The sequence below is a fragment of the Zingiber officinale genome, chromosome 4B (assembly GCF_018446385.1).
Source record: "Zingiber officinale cultivar Zhangliang chromosome 4B, Zo_v1.1, whole genome shotgun sequence".
NCBI lineage: Eukaryota > Viridiplantae > Streptophyta > Magnoliopsida > Zingiberales > Zingiberaceae > Zingiber > Zingiber officinale.
The window spans coordinates 66999133-67005299 of NC_055993.1; the positions used below are offsets into that span (position 1 = coordinate 66999133).

Here is a 6167-nt window from a genome sequence, read left to right on the forward strand (position 1 = left end):
TCCATCATCCGCTTCGAAGGAAGGGAAAGTTTCCTGCGGCAATTCCCTGGATAGGCGAGCTGTGTCCAGAAAGGTGGCAGGATGTGCCGAGAGTAGAAAGCCTTGCTCGTATACCTGTCTAACCCCGCCAGCGGCCTCGTGACACAGCAACAAGACCATCCAGCGCCCCATCTTTTGGAGGAAAAAGGAAGAGCTGACATAGGCCAGTCTGTATGCCTTCATCCGCTCTGATTCGCCAGCTTGGTACACTTCCAAACTGTGCTTGTTCTTGATAACCTCAGCGCGGGCCACGGATAAGTCGCTCTGGCCCTGAGTTGCTGCTTCCTGGGCCTTCAAGAGATCTGCTTGCAAAGACTGAAGAGTGTCTTGGCACGCTTCCCATTGAGTTCGCATGGTCGCCTCCTGATCAGCGGCAGCAAGGGCCAGAGCTTGGGCATCGGCCAATCCCATTTGCAGGAGCTCCTGACTTTACCGTAGCAATCTCAACTCTGCTGATCGGGAGAGCAGCTCTGCCTCTTTGTCCTTCAGCTCAGAAACTGCCGCTTGATGACGCTCCGCTTCAGAAGCAAAGGAAGACGCACTTGTCTTTAAGGCCGCCTCCAACTTTTGAAGTTTGTCGAAGGCGGCATGGGAAATGGCTCGGGCAGAGGCCGCAAATTCCCTGGCGGCACGCAGATAAGCATCCAAGCTTCCAAGGGAAGGCTCAGGAGGAGCTGAGGAAGCCACAGAGGGCTCTAGTTCCTGAAGGCGGGCCTTGAGCGCCGCATTCTCTCGTTGAAGCTCGGCCGCTTGTTGAACGGCGCTCAAACTCGCGGAACAGGTCTGCAAATGGTCGTAGGAAAGGAAAGGGGGTTACAGAAGCATATGAATACCCAGAAGAGGAAGAAGAGGAGCTTACCGCTACCAAGGAACGAGCAATTTGATCAAACCCCTCCAAAGGGGAACTGCTCTCCCAGAATTGGCGGTTGGCTGATTGGTAGGTGGTAGCCAAGTCCCCATAAAAATTGACCCTACCAAAGATAGAAGATAGGTCGGCAGCGGATGTGTAGGCCGGGTCGGTCTCTGAGGGAAGCCTCCAAGAAGCCTCAAAGGCCAGGTCCGCGGATGGCAGCTCCAGAGTTGGCACGGCTGAGCTCATAGGCACGAGAGGAGGATAAGTTGAGCGAGTTAGCGAGCCCAGGGGCTGATCGCCAGAGGACGAAGGCGGGGCAAGTAATACACTCTGGATTGGTACCGGAGCTGTCAGGTCCAATGACGGGTCTGCCACTTCCAGATCAGGGTCCTTCTCCCGGGCCAAGCTTATCTCCTGGGTCGAGCTCGTATCCGAGGACCTAGAGGGGGAAGAGATACTCACTACACGTTGACGGCGAGGAGGTGGAGGAGAAGTTGCGGTGACCAGGGCCGCTCTCTTGCCCTTGCGCGTAAGGCGCAGCTTCATAGTAGGAGGGAGCGAAGGCACTTGTCCTGCTGGCAATGGCTCAGATGCAGGTTGATCAGAGATGCGGGGTAGGGCTGAGTCTGCAAGGCTGGGGGCAGGTGGCTCAATAAGCGCCGAGGCGGCTACCGTCTCTGAGGTTCGGGGTCCCGAAGGCTGTGGACCGGCGGAAGCAGCGGGGTCAGAAGATAGGCCTTGTGTTAGCTCCTCGTTCAGAGCCTGCAGAACGGCCACCGAGGGTGTCTCCTGATTGGCAAAAGAGCGGAGGATGACAGCCACTACAAGAATAAGACGAAAAAGCACCTCAGTTAGCGAAGAGCGGCATATAAAAAGTAACAACTTACCAAAAGGAGCTCCGATTTCTGCAGAAACAGGACTAAGACCAAAAGCGTACAGAATGCCTTCTAGCATCAATACAGAAAAGTGAACAACTGTTAGTTAGAGCCCTAGAGCCAATCATTTTGATGATTGTATGGACTCATGTATATCATATTCTTGTATATTAATAAAGGCATTTGTTTGGTTATTATACTTATTTGTATTAGTTCCAAATAGACTAAGTATAATAGCGTCCTTGAGTAGAAGGTTCATACCTATATCAATCGATTAGTTGAATCGATAATGAGATGATATAGGGAACACTACTCTAAATCATTCCTAGTCGAGTATTAACATTCAAGGACAATGTTAATGCAATAAGACTAGCATGTAGGTCAGTTCGATGACTTGATCTCACAAGTCATGGATACACTACAAGAAAAAAGCTGATAGACAACGCTTTAAAAGCGTTGTCTATGTAGCTGAAAAAGCGTTGTTAAAAGCATTGTTGTTAAAAGTCTGCTTAAAGACAACGCTTTAAAAGCGTTGTCATTTGTAGCAAAGACAACGCCTTTGCAACGCTTTAAAAGCGTTGTTGTTTTTTTGCAAAGACAACGCATAAAAAGCGTTGTCTTTTTTAAAGACAACGCATAAAAAGCATTGTCTTTTTTAGCAAAGACAACAGTTTCACAACTCATAAAAAAACGTTGTCTTTTTTAACAAAAGACAAGAGGTTTTAAACTATTATCTTTTAATACCAAAGATAAATAAAAGATAAATGAAAATGAATCTATTTCAATCAACAACATATTATTAAATAAACAACCAAGATAAATATACAAATTATTATCCTTACACTTCTATAACAAACATAATTACTCGCATACAAAGAAATTTTAATTAGGAGACATTCAAAGCTACTCCTATCGACTACATCTTATTACATGAACTTAAAGGATCTTGATAGATGTTACTTATCCTCTTGATTTGAATGTTCTTTACTTATTGGCTTTAACCATCTTCTCGCTTAAATCCTAAAATCTTCTTGATAGTTCTTCATCGAAGCACTTCTCAGTCACACTCCTGAGGTTCTGATGCAGTACCACATAGCATGTAGTTGCTGCTCCTGTAATCATCCATACCCGAACTATTTAGCTGGAGTTCCTAAATACCTCCATTCACCTTCAAAATATCTGAAAAAGGTACTGCATATAAAATTTCCACAATCTCAACATCTAATGAAAGGCAACAGGAATAAGCAAACAACATGTAAAATTTCCACAATCTCAACTTCTATCATCAAAGAAAATCTTATTCTAAAAAAGTCAAGAAATTGATGCATAAGAACGACTCAACTGAAATAAAACTATCAATTAAACATAAAGGCAAATATAGGGAAAGTAAATACCTTGCTGATGACAAAGCAGTGTCTTTTTTTAAATACAATTAATTGGATGATTTTATTAATTGTTCAAAGGAGTGATATCTTAACTCACAATAATCGTGTGGTGAATATACATGGGAAGAAAGTATTCTTATTTTAACTAGTCACCACTAACTCTGAATAAAATTTATCTATCACCCAATAGTTAATATTTTCAGTAGCATAATTACATGGACCACTCTCACTTTTAGCAAGTGGTATGTAAGTTCTAAATTGAAAATAACAAGTTAGCATACTTAGGTTATTGATGAAATATGATGTAACTATACCAGCTAATGCGGAGCCTTTCAGTTAACTGTATATGTAGTTCAATTATGACCATATTACAATGCCTTCTAGAGTTCTAGATGCACAAACATATTTACCTGAGAGTGCAAGCACTTCAACCAACGTCTTTAGATGAAAAGTTCAAACCACCAAATCTTTTGTTGCTCACGGCCCATAAAAAGAAAATCTGAAATGTTATAGTATTTGCATCATACTATAGTTTGAGAAACATAAATGATAACTTCCTCATGCTAACTCCTTATTTATCACACATCACAATTAGTATTAGCAAGAATTATATTTTAAAGAGCAAGTATTTTTTCTAAAAGAAAAGGCATGTGAACTAATTATTTTTACTCTAAAATAATTGCTATTTATTGTGTCCCATGATTTATGATAACATTATTTTGCATATTTGTCAAAGTTTTCCATATATTCCACTTAACATACTTTGTGTTCTCAGTATGTTTTCTTTCTCTAACCAGATTAATCATTACATGTGTATGCTTCATACTTTTATTAATAGAACAATGTGTTCCGTGTATTACAAGAATGATAACCTTTAAAAAGAATAGATAAATAGATATTCATAAAAATCATGCTACCTCAGAGTATGCCATGTCTTGAAGAGCAAAGACACAATAAACAGTGATTGTAGAAATCTGCCAATTCCTAATCAAGCTTTGCTTAGCTTCCACGTACCATAGTTTCTTCAGTTTCACCACTAGTTTCTTTTGCCTCGTACCCAATCAAGGAAGCCTCTAGATCATCAACTTTTTCATGGTGCATGTGCAAAGTCTCCTGCAAAAGAATGAACCATAAAATACAAAGATATATTGAGATGGATAAAGCGATCCTCTAATGATACATTCTCAGCAATAAAATGGAATCAGAGATAAGCCAAAAGCACCAACTTCAATAAGATTGATCATCCCCTAATGAAATGAACTCAGTTTGTCATCCCTATTAGGTCATAAAGGGTCTTCACAATTATCTGGTCGGATCAAAATCCCTCAAGTATGTCAAACAGAATGTGGTTCTGACAAGAAATTCCCAAGCTCCATCTTGGTCAGGTAAATGAATCTAGACAACCATTATTTATACTCCTTGATTATGTGATCTTCATGCGGCGATGTAGTTTTGACGCCCAGCACCGCCTCGTCTTCCTCGGAAGATGCTGCAATTGCAAGCTAAGGTGTGCGTCGTCAGATGCTGGTTTGGCACTGTCGGAGTGCTTGGCGCCAAAGCCACTGTCAGAGTGTTCGTCGGCCGTCGAAGAGATGGGGAAGGCAACACCTTAACGGTGGGAGCGATAGAAGAGAGAGATCACATGGTGTCATTGAGGGCTTCGACACCTGCTTTGAGCTCTTAAACAGAACGAATCCGGCCGCAAAATGGTAGCTTTTCGACTTCGAGCAATCGATCTCCTTCTCCTCCATGAGATCAGGTTTTTCATTTCTTTGTAACCAAAACCAAATTATTTATCTGTTAAAAAAACATCAAATCGAAGAAAACACCGCTCAAGATTCTTCTTTCATACCTAATCCGCAATGCTTTTGCCATCATCGTCGACCTTGTTGTTGGCGGTAGAATTAGGGCTCCAGAGTTGGGTGGAGCTCATCTAGTGTGTCTTATCCTTGCAATCTACTTCAAGCTTCATCCCATTCCCACCGTCCTCTTCGCGATCGCTCCAAATGGATATGAATTCCTTGAAGCTGTGCCTGAGTCGCTCTCCTGAGCAACGTTCGAGCTCCTTCCGAAGGAGTGGCAGAGGAGGTTAATGAGGGCGGCGCGGAGGAGGGTTTTGGCGAAGATGCGTTTTTCATGGACTTTTGGTGGAGATAGCTATGGAGGCTAGGTTTTCGTGTAATTTTGAGGGAGGGGAATCGTTGTAACATATACTAAAAATATTATCATAGACAACATTTTCTTGAAAAGTATTGTCTTTAATCCAATAAAAATACCAATAAACAACGGTTAAATGAAAAAGCGTTGTCTTTAATAAGAATTATAAAACATAGACAACGCTTTTAGTTAAAAGCGTTGTAAAATAAAAAAAGACAACGTTTTTTTAAAAAAACGTTGCCTTTTAAGTGTTGTTAAATCCCAATTTTCTTGTAGTGATATAGAGATATCAAGCTGACACATGGGTATACATTGGAGAATGTATACTGAATGACCCGCCATGAGAAAGTATCATGGATCGTTATATGAGTGTCATATACTTTCTCATGTGGCTATTAGTATGACTATTAGTCCTTAGACCTGAAGTCACCATGGATCCCTACATAAGGAGTTATGTACTTTGGTTTCGTCAAACGTCACCCGTAACTGGGTGGACTATAAAGGCGATTACTGGGTATATAACGAATTATGTAGAGGGTTGTGAGTGATGTAGATGGGATTTATCCCTCCCATATGACGGGAGCGACATCGCTATTCTTGATAGAGTGAGACCACTAAGTGCATGGTCATGCCCAAATGAGTCAACATTAGATGTTGAGCTCATTTGATCGAGTGAGTCTACTTGGAGTTATATTAGATTTATATTGATTAGAGGATGACACGGTCTATGCCTCACATTGATCAATCTAGATGTCTAGGATAGAAGGACAATGTCATATATTTTGTGAGGAGTCACAATTGGTAGTCACAAGGTGATGTCGGATCTCGACATTCTTGTAACTTGGGTAGTAATGATGT

The 6167-nt window shown here is 41.7% G+C and overlaps 1 long non-coding RNA gene across 2 annotated transcripts; it reads right to left on the reverse strand.

The window, feature by feature from the left end:
- Nucleotides 1-2546: 2546 nt before the first annotated feature.
- Nucleotides 2547-5379, reverse strand: LOC121975113. Of its 2 annotated transcripts, XR_006110260.1 has the most exons (5): nt 5005-5379; nt 4379-4922; nt 4070-4265; nt 3563-3651; nt 2547-2946 (listed from the first exon to the last, which is right to left on the reverse strand). It is a non-coding gene; the product is annotated as an uncharacterized LOC121975113 (long non-coding RNA). The 2 variants fall into 2 exon arrangements; XR_006110259.1 differs by having other exon boundaries at nt 4070-4922.
- Between the last annotated feature and the right edge of the window lie 788 nt (nt 5380-6167).